Genomic DNA, 19,409 nt, shown 5'->3' with positions numbered 1-19,409 from the left:
ATATGTATGTACACTGAGGTGGCAGCCTCTGGCCGGAACGATGATTTTCAACTGCCCAGCCAAACCTACTCATCTAACTCCAGTGGATCTGTGGTTACATCCCATCGAAACAGTCACTTTCCTGGAACTGAATATAGACCCAGAGCCAGAAGAACGAACATACAAACATAATAACAAACACTGTTACAACAACAACAACATACGTTGGTTCAAAATCAATTACAAATGACATTGATACAACGTAATTTTCTTTCAGTGTATCTTATTTCAATTGTATTTATCCTCAAGTTAGGCAGTTTGACAATTGGCTATTGTGCAATGCATAAAGTGAAGCGATAAGGCCAGCTGATTTCACCCAAGCTGTCAAATGCACAAATTTTGAGAGCTGGAGGGACTTGCAATCAGAATAGTCTTTTTGTTGTAATTACTGGTTCACCTTATTTATTGGATCATGGTTAGTGGCTTATAACACGAAACCTAGCCGTACGGATTCATTCTGAATTTCTTTTTATTTTTTGCCTTAGGTGCGCGAGGGCCATATTTTTCTGTTATTTTTAATTATTTCCCTTTTGTGTTGAGCTATTATGACCCAAATTTCCGCAATTACTTCGTTCATCGTTTATAACAACAACAATATGGCACTGTCATACAAAATTTCACATAGAGAATTAATCATAAGGTGTGTGAAGTTTTTGACACATTGTAACGCTCAATCAATTAATAATGCATGTGAGAACGTACATACATTCATATACTTATCTACATATATGTATGTAAGTGGAAGTGTGTATATTAAAAGTGACAGCGCTAATGACACTTCTGATGAAACCTGAAAATGAAGACAGCAGCTTGCACTTGACACGAAGAACATTAATATTTCATCGTCTCTACACAGCTAATCAATAAGATAATGTATCATTTTAATAGAAAAAAATTAAAAGTCCTTTTTGACAAGTTTGTATTTATGTACACATGAATGTATGTAGACAACAGCGTACCGTCGTCTATGCTGTGAGTAAGTAATGGTTTAAGAGGATTATTTTATGAGATGTCTTGTCGATGGCTTAAAAAAACACATTTAATTCTATAATGTCTTGTTGTGATGTGGCGTTTCCAAAATAACGACTATCGTTAAATGTTCGACAACGAACTTAACAAATTAATCTTTTTATGGATTTTTTGGTTTAAAGTCAATACCCATTATGGGTATTTTATTTTATTACACACACAGATGACTAATGACATAGTCTGCGCGTGTCTTTCTGTAAACAGAATGTTGTTGTTCTGTATTATTATTAAAACGACTGTTATTTATTAGTGGGAAAATCAAAGGATTCGGACGCCAAAAGAAGAAGAAAAGAAATAAGAGATTTCCAGGAGAAAATTAATGACTGTAAATAAGTTTATGAAAGCGGAGAAGAGCTATCCAATTCGAGGACTGAAAATATAAAAATGTCTTACTAAAATACGATTTCTATATGTATCGCAGGCAGAGTTTTGTGGGAGTGGAGGGATTTTCGAAGCATTTGGGCCCATTATTTGGGAAGTATGTATATGCTTCTCTAATTATACCGCTGAAATAATTATACTGTTCAAAATCGAAGGTGGATAATTTTCCTGGAAACGTAGAATGACACGAGTAAAATGATTTCGAGTAAAATTTATATTTGATCAATCTAAATGTTCTATCCATTAGGAATCTTAATTTTCAAAATACAGGTAGTTCGGTCAAAAATTTATATAAAATTCTTAAAATATAATTTGGCGTTTACTGGAGGTCCCAAAACATAAGTCCATATTATGGAATAGCTCCCATATAACGGTACCACCTGATTTTGGGTATTTAAACGTTTTTATCTACATTTTCAGGTCGAATGAGCTATAATTCTGCATTTAAGGTTCAAAGTGGTCAAAAAACTTCTCCGCCAAAAATTCGGGACATAAGTCCAGGTTTTGGACTTTCTACCATATAACGGTCCACCCGATTTCATAAAATAATTTTGCATTTAGAACTCATAGCAATCGAGAAATTTATCTACCAAAAATTCTGGACATAGGTCCATGTTTTGGAATAGCCTCTATATAACAGTACAGCCCCATTTGAGGTATATTGAAATTTTTAGTAATTTGGTATGTGGGATTCCTCGTGGCTAGAAAACTTCTCCACTGCAAATTTTCGACATATGTCTACGTTTCACAGTGTGTCCAAATCCAATATTTTAACAAATTCTCAAAAATTGTACATATGGTAATAGAAAACAAGCTAGCCAAGAGTGAAAAATGAAAATCTCGTTGGTTGTACCGTTATATATGAAGTAACGGTATCTACAACATAATCTTTTCTTCGTTAAAAAATACTCAAAGTCGCAAGTAAATTCGTCGATTTTGTGTGGAACAAATTAGCAGGAGTTATTGGAAGTTTTAATGGTTCTTTTCGCTATCCTATAGAATGAAGCCTGGCATATTAAAACCGTCTCAGAACCGGATCTATTTTGGAACTTTTTTATACCCTCCACCATATGGAGGGTATAATTAAATATGTCATTCCGTTTGTAACACATCGAAATATTCGTCGGAGACCCTATAAAGTATATATATTCATTATCAGATATTTGGTACAGAAGTTTTTATTACTTGCAGGATGGATGGTATTGAAAATGGGATATATCGGTCAACGTTTTGATATAGACCCCATAGAACGGTACCTCCCGATTTTCAGTATTTTTAAGATTTTAGCTTCAGTATCCCATCAAAATGGTTGAAATTTGGTAATTAGTCTTCGTTGAGGATATAAAACGTTCCACCTAAAATTTGTTGGTATAGGTCCACGCCTCAATATAGTCTCCATAGAACGGTACCTCCCGATATTCGGTATTTTGAAGGTTTTAACTTCATTATCCCACCAAAATGACTGACATTTGGTATTTAGTTATCGTTGGGTGTATAGAACTTTCCACCTGAAATTTGTTGGTATAGGTTCACGCCTTCATATAGCCCCCATAGAACGGTACCTCCCGATATTCGGTATTTCGAAGGTTTTAGCTTCTGTATCTCACCAAAATGGTTGAAATTTGGTAATTCGTCTTCGTTGAGGATATAAAAAATAGTTTCACCTGAAATTTTTTGGTATAGGTCCACGCCTTTATATAGCCCCCATAGAATGGTACCTCCCAATATTCGGTATTTTGAAGGTTTTAGCTTCATTATCCCACCAAAATAGTTGAAATTTGGTAATTAGGCGGAGCTAAGTACTTTCGTAGATGAAAGGAAACTAATTATTCTATTCTCTTTTAATGAACCCCATTTTGGACACACCGAGCGTATTGGTATAGCCCGCATATAACGGTAACTCCGATAAGTAACTTTTCGGTGAACCCTTGGGTGACAACGTGGTGCAATGGTATGTACACCCGTCACTCTGAATACCCGGGTTCGAATACCATGTCAGGTAGCATCAAATTTTCAACGGTGACAAATACCCATAAGTGTAATTAATGTTGGCGGCATTTCCTGAGTATTTCAGTCATGTAAATCTTCTCTACAAGTGGTGCCTTAAGTCACGCCGTTCATTTAGCTAATACGAATCTGGGTGCAATCATTGATATAAGAGAACCACCTTCTAGGATGTTTGTTGAACAACTATCGGTGAATCGCTATTTGCAATGCAATAATCTAACTAAATAACTACGAAGTGACTTTAATGCTCAAAGCGAGTTTCGGCTCAAAAGCTTGGTCTTAGATTCACCCTATACGTGTAGTAGACGGTATGATATAAAATTCTACTAAAGCAATATGAATTAAGTTTTGTTTTGTTTTGTTTTTTCTTTTTGAGTAATAGAATGTTCTGGAGAAATGTTGAGCACATTATTTGATTTTGAGGCGGTATAATCAATTTTGCCAAGTTATTATGTTGGGCACGTAATTTCCTCTAAGTAAGGATTATAATTTTACTAAATACTGCAAAGCTTTTTGTGAAAAAGGGTCGTTTTAGCCCACTTAAGATGAGTCCATAAAATCCAAACTCTATATCACAACATAAAACAGAACTACGGAAGTTGTTTGCATTTTCAGTATTGCACAGTTTAGTTAGTGCACTTACGAGTATAAAGGAAAAAAATATGTGAAATGTAAGTTTTCTAGAGAGTTTCACTCTCTATTCGAATTCGAGCAATCTTTTCGGACTACCATACATGGTAGTCATGGTCATAATACATTTGCATGATTCTACCTTATGTCATTATAACATGGACCACAGTGTATGGGTAGCATAAATCGATGAATACGTAGTGTTATATAACAGCGTTGTTAGCGTCTGATCAAAAGTCAATCGTGCCAATGTTTTAGGCTGGGCCAATCTTTTTATACCCACCACCAGATGTATTAAAGTAATGGAGCAATTATTTTCATTGGTTTATGAAGATACTAAGCTCTTCCGCAACGTCAAGGCCTATTTCTAGAAGAAGTGGAATATGCTAACTGAATAATATCCCTATCTTTTAAACAGGGTTTAATGCCAACGAGATACCGATGTTTTCTACTCCAAAATACCATGTTGCCGTAGGGCCGTTTCAAAAAAACGATTTTGGATTTTTTTAGGCGGCAACCCATAAAGTATTAAGTTTTGCTAAATTTTAAGATTACCAACGTTTGAGCACAATCGGAATATGTTAATACGTGTCACTGGGGTCTTAAAGTTTCCATGGGCCCTATATATAGCTAATAAAGGGTGATCCATTTATCGCGGCGCAATAACGGTCGCCATTCTCGATGAAGTCCTAACCGGCATCAGAAATGGGGTCCGACGATTCCACCGACCCACAAACCGTTATTTTTTCTGGATAAAGTGGCAGTTCTTGAATCTCTTTAAGTTGCACTTCTACCCAAATATGGCTATTATGCTGCTTTACATAACTATAAAGCCAGAAATGTGCCTCATCACTGAACAAAATTAGGTTCGATACACACTCCCCACATAACGCGAATTTTCCTAATAAAGTGGAACGATTTGTAAACGTTGTAGAGGCATAAGCTTTTCCATCATAAAATGTCAAAAAGTACTAAACAAAAATAACATGAACACGTGAGACAACTTATGAGTGATCTGTCAAAAAAGGCTGTTGAAAAAGTACCTCTTCTTGGATCACCCGTTACATGGACAGACGGACGGACATGCTTAAATATATGCAGAAAGGGATTCTATGTATATCCCTAGAAGGAAATATGGGTCCATGTCGTTTGCTTTTGCATGTTCCATACAAATGCACTATGTCTTTGTGCATTTATATGAAACATGCCCCCTACACAGTGTAGTGTAGGGTATAAATATCACCACCATCTGTGTCGTCTATACAACTACATCAGTATAATTAAACGTATATACAACGATTGCTTTGGCTAAGCCATCGATGAAGAACCCGCTAAATATGCGTATAAGGCTTTGGTAAAATGTGTGGTATTCCAAATTGGGGAAATAAAGCAAAAAAAAAAATAGAGATGAGTAGACATCTTTTCTTAGTTCGGCTTATAAGACAATGTAATGTTAATAAGGAAGTAGAATAAAACCGTGTCTCCCAAACTGATTTCTGTCAATATATTAAGTAAAGTGCGTGTTATGAAAACTAAACATCGTAGATAACCTCTACATTTTCTGTCTTCTATCCCATGCAGATGCTGATAATTGCACTACCTTGTCTATATCTATGGTTGTAATTCACCGTTTCGGTTTCTAAGTGCACAAAATATGCCTACAAAAAATTATAAAAATGACTAGCTGGTCCCGGTGTAAACATTAATAACCTATCTACATATGTATCTATCTACACCATTTTCAGATGTAATTCTAGTCGTTTTAGTTGTAATTCGAGAATTCCATTTGTAATTCGTAACATTTTATTTGTAATTCGAGTATACCATTTGTAATTAGAAACATTGCTATTGGAATTCGAATTATTCCATTTGAAATTCGAATTATTCCTATTGTACTTCGAAGTTTTTAGTTATAATTCGAATTATTTTATTTGTAATTCGAATAATTCCATTTGTAATCCGAATTACTCCATTTTTAATTCGGCAATTTGAAGTTTTCGGCAATTTGAAGGGTTTTAGCTAAATTAATCAACCGAAATGGCTATAATAATTCGGTATTAAGTCTCCCTTGGAGGCATAAAATATTTCTACACAGTATTATTGGTTTAGTTCTACGGTCTGATATAGCTACTGTAGAACAGTACCTCCCGATTATATATATTTTGGAGGTTAAGTTTCATTATCCTACCGAAATGGCTACATTTTGGTATTTAGTCTTCATTGTGCGTACAAAACCTTCCGGCATGGCAAATTTCGAACAGGTCTAGGTATTATATATATCTTCCAAAGAACGGTACTTCCCGATTTTCGGTATTTTCAAGGTTATATCCACAGTATTCAACCGAAATGACTATGTTTGGTATTTAATCTCCCTTCGAAGTATAAAATAATTGGACAAATATAATAAAATATTTTGATATAGCCATAGATATAGCCTCATAGAACGATACCTCTCGATTTTTGGGAATTTTGAAAGTTGTAGCAATACTATCCAACTGAAATGACTGAACTTAACGCCGCAGTTGGACTAAACGCCGTTTTTGCATGTTGTTTACCAAGTGCTATTTCATTGAACACGTTTTTATGTTATTCTCCTAAACATAAAACCTTCAATAATTCATGCAAAATTACCTTTAAATGCAAGTTCGAATTATCGAGACTTTATTGTACTTAAAGACGTGGTTTTGATCGAGTTATTCCGAGTACTGAAGTCAGTGTTCGTGCGGTTTTTTAATTCCACGTAGTAAATTTATGAATTTTTAAAGTTTTAAAAAATCGGACGCGATCGCGGATTTCTACAACCAAAACACAAACTAATGATATGGACCACAATTACCAATACGTCGAATAATCTCTTAAATTTCGCGTTTTGGTCAAAATTTTTGTGCGGGACGTCACTCAGGACCACAACTTCCCGTTATTCTATGAGATTTTGCATTGAAAGCTCCTACATGGGCGTTTTGAAGAACTTTGGCTGATTTCAAAATCTATTGTTTTGGAATTTTGGTCAAGTGTCATTTCAAATTATCGGGATTTTACTGTATTCCAAATTGTGAAGTTGATCGCGATATCTCACTTATTGCAGCCAGTGTTTATAGCGAATTCGAAGCCACGCTTACTAACATTAAGGATATTATCTGTAATTGTACATTTTTGAAAAAATTTTGCGGACCGCGATGTTTTACTTCCGCGATGACCATTCAGGGTCAAGATAGTAATAACCATAGTAATGCAAAAAAATTTAAACAATACAGTCAAAAAATCTTGTTTTTCACGTTTTCTTAGAAAAATTTGGGGAGGACCACCGGTCACTACACTTAGCCGTATAAAAAAATAGCTTCCGACCTATTCTCAGATCTAAAAACTCCACATACAAAATTTCATCAAACTCGTTCCAGCCGTTTCGGAGGAGTTTAATTTCAAACACCGTGACTGGAGAATTTTATATATAGATATATTGATTATTGTATGTCTATTCCAGAACCTGCAAGCGTCTACGATTTTTTACTACAATAACAAAGTTTCCTTTGTGTTATCGAAAGAAATAGTAAAAATTAGTAGATTCTTGCAGTTCTGGAACAGACCGTGTTTTAATGTAATAATATTTTATGCATTTCAAAAAAAGTATCTCTGAGGTTAAAGTTACATAAGTTGTTATAACTGAAATATTTTCACAATAATGTCAAGAGTTAATTATTGAAATTAACCTTTGCCTTTGTATATAAAAGTACAAAAAATCGTGTATCATGTATCTGTATCCCACTTAAACTATTAGATTGTCTTTTTGAATTTTAATGAAATCATACGATATTTTATGCTTACATAATCTCAATTCTTGTGAAAAAATATCCTTTTGCAAATCATTTTGCTTTGATTTTTTAGTCAAATACATTTTTGCGGCATCTCTCTCTTACTCTCTCTGTCTCATCCCTAGGGTAGTAAAAGGGTCAAATAATGCCATTTCACAGTTCAGCGACCCTACTAATGCTGTGTAAAATAAAAAAATACAAACGTACCGACAAAATGTGGACAGCAAATGTGAACTAAATTAATAAAATTATGTAGAGAAATTATGCTTTTTGACATCAAAGGTCTTTGGTGCGTCATTTTTTGTTTTTGCAGCGACAACGAATGACCGAACAACGAAACTGCTTACGCATGTACATAGCGTATGACAGAGAGAATGAAAAACAAGCTAAAACGTCAAAGGATACACTGAAATCCTTTAATTTGTACAATATTAATAAAATAAAAGGCGATAATAAATTCAACAAAAACAGCAGAAAAGAATATAAAAATATATAAATAATGACGCAAAGCTCGGAATATTTTGTTAACAAATTTATTTTACTACCACAAATATACATAGCATACGGGCGTTTGTACCTACCTTTGTGCAACATCCAAGCCATTTCGTATTCATAAAGAGATGGTTGTAATCTTTGACTGACGATGATGATGAAGGTGGACGGTTCGGTTGTTTGTTTGAATTTCGTTTTAAATCACCCGGGTTGGCAATTCAATGAAACACAACATCCGCATTTGCCCCAAAATATAAAGCACTGCAGTTGTTTTCTTGTTTTGTTTTATGGTTGTCAATTTTTTTCTCAGTATTTTTTTGTTGTTTTATATATTTGTATTTTTTAGATATGGAGCTTGTTTTTCTTTTGGACACGGACGCACACACATCAGCCAGACATATCCGGTTGTTTGTTTAAAAGAACCGCCAGCAACTATTTTTTCTTAGCTTGAATTTTTATGAAAAGGTTAAATATTTCCATATCATTTCATCTCGCATTTCGTATTCCGTTTGCGTTTGAGTTTTTCCTCTTTTTTACTTTCACTATCAATTGTACTGGGATTAATGATCTCCTGCTCTCAACGCCACTTTTCTTTTTGCTTTACTTAGTTGTTTCTTTTTTTTAGAGTTATTTAAACAAGTTTTTTATCTTTATGACACCAAACTACAAATAGAAAATTTCATAAAAATAATGAATGAATGGAATTATTATATGACTAAAATGGTCTAGACAGAACTCTTTCTTATTCCTTCCAGAGGTGTTATTTTTCGGCATACATTGAAAAATAAGTAGCAATTCCGCATGAGTAATTAAAGGAGTGCGGTAAATGGCGTTGACGTCCATCGTTTATCTTTTGAACCAGTTGGAATAAAAATATGTCTATGTTGGAGAAAAAACAAGTAAGAACGGCGTTAAAAAGAACATGTTATACCCCCACCACGAGTTGTATGGAAATAAAGTGGAACAATTAGTTTACAATGGTACTAAGCTCTTCTGCAACGTCAAGTCTCATACCTACACACAGATAAATATATGTTAGAAATATGTTTGGATCCAAACAAATATTTCTTTGGTACTGGTTGCAAACAAATATATATCTGGATCCAAACATAATTTGTTTGGATCCAAACAAATATATGTTTGCAAAATTTTGTAAAATATCTCAATTTTATTTGTTCGGGAACCAACATATTTTTTTTTTTATTACAACATATTTTAATGCGTGGTGAGAGGATTTTTGTCAAAGAGCTTAACAACAGGGTAGGCAAGAGCCTAAAGAGCTGTGTGTATGGTGCAATAGAGGACGTAGAGGAGACGACGGGAGGGTGAAAAAGTTTGTTTTTGCTCTGATGGTTTGTATGCAAATCGCGATCAAACACGTGTGACTTGAAACAAGACTTGCGCAACTCTAATTTTTGTTTTGCCTCTGGAAACACAAATACTACATTAAGTGGGACTAACACCTTAAAAATTCTTTAAAATGTTGGTCATATATGATTATATGATATATAGGTAAAAAAGATATCCCAGAATTTTAATAGCACAGATAACAAGTGAGCCGATATTTGATACCCTACACCACTACCCCTGTGCATAACCTTTTGACTGGTAAAATTCAAAATATTAATCTTGGGATAGCTTAGCGCCTTTGCTCTGAATGTCTTCGTTAATACAGGTCAATTTTGTTGAAACGCATTTAAGTGCATCGTCAGTACAACTAAAAAAAAATGGAAAAGTGGGATGTGGGATCAACCCCCAAAATTTCGTGAGGACCCGATCAAAATTCCGACCTGTAGTGTGATTGCACAAAAAATGGAAAAAGGGATGCATTACCGATTCGCTTTGAAATAAAACATTGGCTTTTTCTCCAAATAATTTTTTCCCCATTCCGAACCCTGAATATTGTCCGACCGATAGGCTTCTTCCTCTGTTGGACCCCGATTAACCCCCAAAGTGACGAACCGATCAAAATTGCGACCAGTAGCGTGATTACAAAAAAATGGAAAAATGGGATGTATTACCGACCATTGCGATATTCCGTAATTTGGCCACCTACGCCAACCTGCTTTACATCATTTTAAAGCCGGGATTTTCTATTTTCATAGTCAGACTTTGTTTTTGGAACTGTGATATTCGTCATTATTATTTTCTGATATAAAATATCAAATATCCAGATATAAAATATCAGGAAAAAATTAAAGGCATTTTCTTTTTATACCCTACACCACTATGTGGGGAGGGTATTATAATTTGGTTGGTTGGTTTATTTCTGCTACCGCAAGATTATCAGTATTTCAAAGCTCTTAATTTAATTTTTTAGAATATCAGCTGTAATACAGATTTTGGAAGTCCTTTTTGTTAAAGAACCCCCATGCAGAAAGTGGTTAAAATACATCCACGTTTAAATCCCTACATAACTATATTCGCGAGTAGGACGAATTGAGTTATACAGGAGTTATAGGGTATAGGAGTATAGTTCGACTCGAACATAACGCCTTATTTTTCTAGTTACATATCGAGATACCAAAGCGACTTCTATAAATTAAATACCTTCAAAAAGAGGAATAACTCGAATCCACGTGCACAAAGTGGACTTCTATATCTAGCTATTGTGTCGCTAACCTAAGAAAAACGCCAATTTGCTTTTTTACTAGAAGTGATAGAATCTGTGTAAGCCAATTAAAAACTTCAGAAATTGAAAAACGGACGATACAGACTACGATTCATAGACTCCGAATCCTTCTCTGAGTACTGTTTGAGACTACAAAACTCATGTTTGGGCTATGTCGAACGAATATCTCAGAGACAAATATCAGAAACCAATCGGCAAGTCGTGACAAAATAATATAAGTCGATAGTTTTCATTATTGTTATTCCGGCTGTATTCTCTACTTTTGGTATAATGCTAAAGAAGAAGTTTTATTAATTTTTTAATTATATGAATAGAAGTTTTTGTACTTGAGACATTGAACACTTTGCTGGACTCAGGCCTTGCAACTTATTGCAACTAGAATTTAAATATTTCGTACATTTTTATTTCTTAAAGCCTAGTTTTGAAAAATAGCAATAATTTTTCGCTAATAATACCTGATAAAACCCTTGTCAATTGATCACTTGTGCCCAATAGCGTTTTATATTTATCATAACTTGTAAACGTTTCGCATTAGTTCGATTCGTTTCAAATCGTGAATTTTGATTTCTGAAAAATAAGTCAAAAAATATCAATCGCCTTTGCCGACAGGTATGTGCCCTCAGCCTGTGGGAATTCGCGACTATAAACAGATCGAATACTGGCTACACAACCAAAATATTTTCCCCAAAAATTATGTATTCAGGGAGTTTTTAGAATGTTGTGGCCTGTTTGGATGATAGTTGCTGCGCCCACAAGCCATTTTAGTTGGTCACCTTAGTTTTTAGGGCTTTGTCAGGAAGGACGGACATGATATCGCAGTAAACAAGACTACAATTGTCAAAAAGTCTAAAGGATCCTCGAACAGTCTATAACCTGCACTTATGTTGAATTTGTGAGGGAGGTACCTGAAGATGTTGGCTGCACATATCCTCTTAGAACTTGATGTACCTTTGGAGGTAATTTTATTTGCTACATATAGCAGATTCTAGCAGTTGTTAATGCACACAAATTAATTGTTCTTCATTATTTTCACCTCTTGTTTAGCAACAAATAACAAAATTTTAGTGAAGGCAGCGAAAAAAATTTCACGAAGAACCATTCATACATTTTATCCAATAGACATTTTTCGTGCACTATACTGAACTCGTAATTCTTTTGGATACAGAATGAGTGTTAAGCCTCGAGACTTCAATATAGCTTGAATATGACATAACAAATATAGAGTATATTCATTACAGAATTCGTAATTAATAGTGGAATGATGTGACATGAAGAAGTAATTCAGATTTCATTTAAAGTTTTTTCCCAAAAAGAGTATGCAAACAAAAAAGTTGAAAGAAAGATCATACAAAACTTATTAATGAAGTACATTTTCTGTGCAGAAACTTCAGAAAAATATATGTTTTCATTTGAAATCTCCTAACATAAAACATGTTTATGATAATGAAAAATAATGTAATAATTGGTTACAGTAGCTTAATAAATTTTGTTCGACCAAACCATTCTGGTTCATTTACAAAAACCTTCTGAGGAATTAGCTCATCTGGAAAGAGAATAATAACAAAAGTAAAGCACATGATCATCACCGCCTTTACTGGTAAACATAAAATTTATTTATTTTTTTTGTTTTACCCACTGCAAATCGACTAATAAGAAGTTACGATGATGAACTGCTTATTTTTGTCGACTTTTAGTTGCCAAAAAATAACTACATACGCACTTCTAACGACATACCTTTGTTAAAATAAAGGGTTAGTCAGAAGATTTGTGCTCATCGGTCATTTTAATTGGTGTCGGCAGGGTTTTTCAGAAACATGGACTTACCCACCAAAACAATTTTATAGTTATAATAAGGACCGCAAAGGCAACAAATTTCGAGTTATGTATTTCTGCACTTGTATGAAATATTTTGAATTTTTGTGTGGGAGGTACCCGAAGGAGTGATCCGATCTATGATCTATGTTTGAAAGAAATATTAGGAAGAATGAATTTTGGAAAGAATTGGTTGATTCATTACGGATTTATCGGGCGCACAATTTTAGTGAAAAATGTTAAACCTTTGTGGTAGAGGTACCGGAATAAATAGACCGATAATGTCATTTACTAATTGGAACTACATTTAGATAAAATATAATAAAGGCCATATTTTGGATCATTTCGGGAGCTATCGTGAGCTCTAGCAAGCCAGGCAGATGGAAGTCGATAATTTGGCTGGATTCCGAATTATCTGAAACGCATTTCGTCCAAAACATTTTTCGATGAGGCACATTTGTGGTCGTATCGGGGGGTATATTATTAAAATGGTTTATTTTTCTTTTATACATCACGAATTGTAATTGTTTTGCTCTGTTTCGGAACCTACGAGAGTCTAGTACTTTTGAAAACTTAACAATTTTTATTCCATACACCACAGCGTGGTGACATACCGAAAAAATTGAGCAAGACACGCCTTTTATTATACCGATCGAATTCTCTTCACAATCGATTTGGCCCTGCCTGTCCGTTCGTCCCTTCAAATCCTGTTATCACTCTAGGGTCACAATTTTAGTGATATGGATGGATGATTTTGCGTACAATTAGGCCTCTCACAACCAAGGCATGGTAGAACGAACAAGGTAAAATAAATACTACAATAAATACAACTCAACAACAACCACATAGAAAATTGTTGTTGTTTGTAATGTTACTGTCATCGGCAAATGTAAACAAAATAAGTCCATATTTACATTAGGCAATTTTCCTTGCAGATGAGAGAGAGAGTGTTGGGAGGCAAAGGGTTACCATATGCCTCACCTCTCTCTCCATAAAACTGACAGTTGCCGCAAGGAAAATTGCCTAGTGTAAATATGTACTACGGAAATGTCTATAAATGATTGGAATTTAAAAAACTAATTTCTCTGTTCCAGAACCTGCAAAAAGCTACTATTTTTTAAAACATTTTTTCCTTTATGTTATCGGAGAAAATAGTAAAAATTAGTAGATTCTTGCAGTAATGAAACAGACCAAATATTTTTTCACATTTGATTGAATATTTTGGAAAACATGAATGAAAGCTCTTTAGATTTTCAATTTGAATGTTTCCATATCATTCCACTAAATGCATAATTTCTCGCAGAAAGTAGAATTCTTAAAAAAATGTTTGGTGTCGCTGGTAATTCATTGAAAAGGGAGAAGCTGCTTCAATCTTTTGTTTTTGAAAAGAATATAGCACACGCTTTATTTTTTTAAGTTTAACAAAATACCACACATGTTAACAAATATTGTACTGCCTCTATAAGCGGTGTTTTAGTGTGCGGCACGTCGTTCGGCCCTGGAGGAGGTTACATGTCAATGATATAAAGAAGTCTTTACGGGAAATACTTTTATTCTGATGAATAAATTTGTTATTAAAAAAATATATATCCCATATATATATATATATATTGTTCTACCATGCTACCAAGGTTTGGTATTGAATTTGGTTAAGAAAAATATTTAAAAATTGTTGTATGGAATTCGGTGGATTTTTACCCTTTTCTAAGAAGAGAAACCCACCTTTACACAGGTACTAAAAGTTTTGATTTAGATACCCAAATCTCGGAGATATAACCTAACGAAGACAAGTCTCAAAATATGAAAAAAATTCATTTTTAGGACCGCTATTTTCTGGAGGCTATAACTCCTAAAGTAGGCGATATATCTTTCTAAAATGACTTGATTTCGATTATCTTTATTTAATACTGGTGGACCCGGCGAACTTTGTCTCGCGGACGAGTATTGAAATTGTTTTTTGATTTCAAATATTCATTCTATGAGATTGATATTACGTTGCAGAGGTCAAATGCATATTGCAGTTAATTCTTTGATTTGATGTACTTAGGACGACACATTCATCACTTATTGTAGTTAAATTTGGAATTGAATCCATTATTCTTCGATTCTTAGCGTTCCATAGAAATTGACGTATTTATAGTGCTTACGAAAGAATACCAATGTTATGTGAGGAAAAAATGCAATAGTGTTTGATTTGAAAACAATCTTCTAGAGCGATTTCTTACGGGTTCTCAAATCTTCTCCTGCATCGGAATTAGAAATCAATGTCAAAACATGAGTTAGAAAATTGTCATATAAATGCTGTATAGGCATCGCTTGAAAACGTAACGTAATGAATAAATTACTGAGTGCTGGTTTGGAAATGATGTGAATCAGGTTCTTACCATAATAAACATCAGTACTACTTGGGGAGTATTGTCCTAAAACCAAGAGCGCGTATTTATGGTCGTTTTGGTGAAAAACTGTTTTTAAAGGTCTTTTGATGTCATAACATGTTTGATTTGAATGCGAATGTAAGATATATTTAAACTAAACGCTGTTAGTTACAAAATATAACTTAGATTTATGTAGAATGGTCCCGTATTGAAAACTATATTAAAATTCTTTAAAAAATAGGTTATATTAACTGCAGCCAAATTCCTTTTTTCCCAATAATTATGTATTGGGGGGTTTTAAGATTTGGTGACTCTTTTTGAACGTATGAACTTAGCCACAAAAATAAATATTTGGATATAGCATAGAGAGTGCAACAAAGCTGTGGCTTCTCTCACAGTCCCTGAAGATGACTGTCGATGGCAGTCGAAATATTGGAAATAATAAAAATAAAAAAAAAATAAATAAAAACAACAAATCCCGAGATTAAGCTGGAATTACTTTACAACAATAAAATAATACACATCTCAAAAAAATTGCCAAAGTGAATCTAAAAATAGACACACAGCACGGTGACGATAGTTTGTTGTTTACAACAAACCATCCCAATTTGTTATGCGTTTCTTTGCAATGCAAAGTCCATAACAGTGTGAAGTAGTTACTTGGTTTACATATGCGGCTACGAGATTTTTTAAATGTTTCTGATGAATACGCATTTAAACGAATTCATCGGTTACGTTTATTCTTGAGCTCTGGTCGTCATAAAATTGGGGAAGAGTTCTTTGTTTCAATACAAAGAACTAAGAGAACTGATGAGTCCAAGTGGCGTTGGACGGAACTAGTATTCTTTTCCTTTCCCGAAATAAAATCAGTTTTAACTGCACCCCATTTAAATAAAACTTGTTGTTTTCAAAATTTAAAAACAATAAAACCCGAGATTAACCTGGAATTATTTTACAACAATACAAAAACAATAAAATAAACATAGTTTTCTTCGACATAAATAATACATGAAGGAATGCATCGACATAATCCACCTTGAAGTGGAAATGACTCCCAATCATTTCTTTTCGATAGACATCGCGCCCTTCAGTTATTTCAGTTGGTCACCGTACAGCTTATTGGTTTTGGACTACCACATATGTCAGGAATCATGGAATTAACTTCAAAAAATATAATATAGCTATAAACAGGACCACAAGGAGAAGCATCGGCATCCTAAGGATCTTCGAACAGATCATATACAGCACTTTAACAAACATGGTGAACTTTTGTGGGGGAGGTACACTAAGCGCCAGCTACTACGAGTACACATGTGCCATTGGGGGTTTTCAGACTTTTCTGGCCATAGATAGTTTTGTCTATCGATATTATCGGATTAAAAACCAATTTTGCCTATAGCCCCCATATAGCTGTACCATCCGATTTCAGGTGTTTTTTAGGATTTGTTGTCCAAATTGGCTGTAACTTGGCATTTGGAGTTACCAATTGTACAGAAACTCCCCAACCAAAATTTTTTGGAAATGGGTCAGATTTTGGTGTAGGAACCACGGTACCACTCGATTTCAGGCAATTTAAAGTTTTTATTTACATTTTCGGCCTAAATTGACTGTAATTTGGTTATGGACTTCTCAGTGGTCTAAAAATATATTTACTAAAAAATTAAGTTTCAGTATTTTATTTATATATAAATGCACTTAAAACTAGAAAATACTTTGTCGCTTAGCCCCCATAAGTATTTTCTTCCTCATGATGGAATCTCTCAAATAAAACGGTTGCATTTAAATTAAAAATGGTGGCAAAATAAAGCGGCAAGCGTTTTATTTGAGAGATTCCATCATGAGGAAGAATATACTTATTGAAGCTAAGCGACAAACATTCCTAAACGGACTCCAAATTATCGGAAAAACGGATTTCGTCCAAACATACTTGGGGGTCTAAATCCATTATGTCGTTGAGCCGCATTTTGCCCGAATGAAAGTGTATATACCCTCGTTGGTCTAAAGGCTGAGGGTGTAACAAAATATTTTGTTGGTCCATATTCCACACGATTTTCAAAGTTATGGATCGGTAGGCTTGGACACATATTCTTAGTTCGACTTATGTAACAGATATTCTGCATATATTTAAAAGTGTTTCCATTGAAACCCAGCAAAAATCCTTATTACAAACCTCCTTTCCCACCCATTATTTTAACAAGGGCATGTCGCTCGAAATATCTGGTTATTTTGTAACCACTGAACAAAGTAGATGGTAACCACTGAAATAAGTAGATACTGAGTAGATTCTGACTACTTATTTCAGTGGTTACAAAATAACCAGATATTTGGCGCGACGTGCCCTTGTTAAAATAATGGGTGGGAAAGGTGGTTTGTAATGAGGATTTTTGCTGGGAATGTACTAAATAATGCTTTAATATTCCACACGGACAATAAATTTATTAACATGTTATTAATATAACACCGCGTTACACTTCTTTTATTTTCATTCAACCTGATAATTTTTGTTTTTTACTATAACAGTCTGAAAACTGTCTTCAGTGACAAGTTTGTATACTTTGTGATTGCATTTGATATTCTTTTTGTTTAAAACCCATGCCTATGTCATTGAATTATTTCCATTTACACACATTTACTTGTTCGTTCACGCTGCGGCACTTCACTGAATATGTTAGTGGCGCACACAATTCAATTCATGTGCAGATTTAGATTTCGCCACATATTTCAATTCTTTGCAAATGGATTTATTTCTTTTTTCATTTCTTTCTTTACCAATTTTTTTCTATCCTATGACACACTTTTCCCCATTTTGTGCATTCATTTTGATGGCGGCGTTGCATCCTCCATTTGTGTTATTATTCTTGATTTTTTCACTTTCGTTTTTATATTATTTTCTTTTTGCTCAACTTGACTATTGACACCATTTTGCCACATAAATTTCAACCTCATTTTTTCGAGAACACATTGTTAAATCTTGTTTTTTTTTTCTTTTGCTGCTTTTGTATTCTTCTTTTGTTTGACAACAACAATTACATTTGTTTGTATTTGCCTTCACATTTTGCACTATTTGCTTTCATTTGACACTTTAGCCTCTGGCATCATCTGTGTGTTGTTGTGATTGCACAAAAGGAAATTCCAATTAAGGATATTAATGACCGGTGGAGGAGGGAGGTTTCTTATCTCATTTGGTTGATCTTGTAATGGTTGAAATCATTAGAAACATTTTTTTCTAAAATGAACACTTAAATTTAAAATAGAATTACCGTAAAATACTCCAGATAATGATCCACTTGATTTTAACCACAAATTCTTTTTTTTTCAAATCAAAACAAACGTTACGTTTTTATATTTCACAACGACGTACTTGACATAAGGATGCTGCTGCGGCAGCTACATAGAAAAGGAGGATGACTGTCAAGCACACGATAACAACATCCAATACCACTCACATCGACATTAAATCCATAACATACGAACCGACTTTCACTGGTAATAAATTTAAATGGCTGAGGCTGAATTCAATTTATCCACACAGAGACACTAGAATTCGGTTTTAGAACGACCGTTTACGCGCGTTGTGCGTACGTGTATCCTTGAATTCTAAAACGAACTGATAATATTCTACTGAACTACAAACAGTCACCCAGTTTCGTAAACCATGAACAGATGGCTAGTATTTCAGCATCCAACCAATCCACACGAATGTTCAATGACTTCTGCACACTGCTGAACCGGGACAAACAGCATCCACAGCATCTGAGTTCGGCACAAGCATGCGCCGTATTCACATGCCCAGTCAATGATGCACTCTTGAGCAGAATCCACATTTGTAGTTCTGCCGTCTGTTAGTGCAGAGATAACAGAAGTGTTTGATGGTAACAACGATAGAACAGCGGAAAATCGGACACCTGTGTCCATGCACTATTATTTAATGGCTTAATAAATCGTAATAACTTAAAGGCTTTAGCCGGCCATTCCATTGAATTGGGAGCATTCCATTGAATTGGGTTCTGCCTTATGGCGAAGTGGCCAGCGTAGTATGGAGGGAATATTAAGTTTGTTTTTCCGTATGTACCGCATTGAAATAATCATTTGCGACCCTATAAAGTATATATGTATATTCTTGATCAGGGTAAAATTCTGAGTCGATCTATGTAGGTCCGTCCGTCTGTGGTAACCACTCCAGCATCCACAAAAATGGTGGCA

The 19,409-nt window shown here is 34.4% G+C and overlaps 1 protein-coding gene across 4 annotated transcripts in view; it reads right to left on the bottom strand.

Moving 5' to 3' along the window:
• The window catches only part of dpr18 (defective proboscis extension response 18), a 567,617-nt gene extending 548,692 nt beyond the window's left edge, over positions 1-18,925 (bottom strand). The window contains exons 1-2 of one of the 4 annotated variants that reach the window (XM_073977846.1): positions 18,467-18,829; positions 8,477-9,050 (exon numbers count right to left, since the gene is read on the bottom strand). The gene's annotated coding sequence lies outside the window, so the exon portion shown is untranslated. Of the gene's footprint in view, positions 1-8,476; positions 9,051-17,975 lie in introns of all 4 variants that reach the window. The other 3 variants (XM_073977847.1, XM_073977848.1, XM_073977849.1) reach the window with 3 other exon arrangements.
• Positions 18,926-19,409: the final 484 nt, after the last annotated feature.

Source organism: Musca autumnalis, unplaced genomic scaffold (assembly GCF_047663935.1).
Source record: "Musca autumnalis isolate F117 unplaced genomic scaffold, ASM4766393v1 scaffold_3, whole genome shotgun sequence".
NCBI lineage: Eukaryota > Metazoa > Arthropoda > Insecta > Diptera > Muscidae > Musca > Musca autumnalis.
This window is presented reverse-complemented; position numbering and strand designations above follow the sequence as displayed.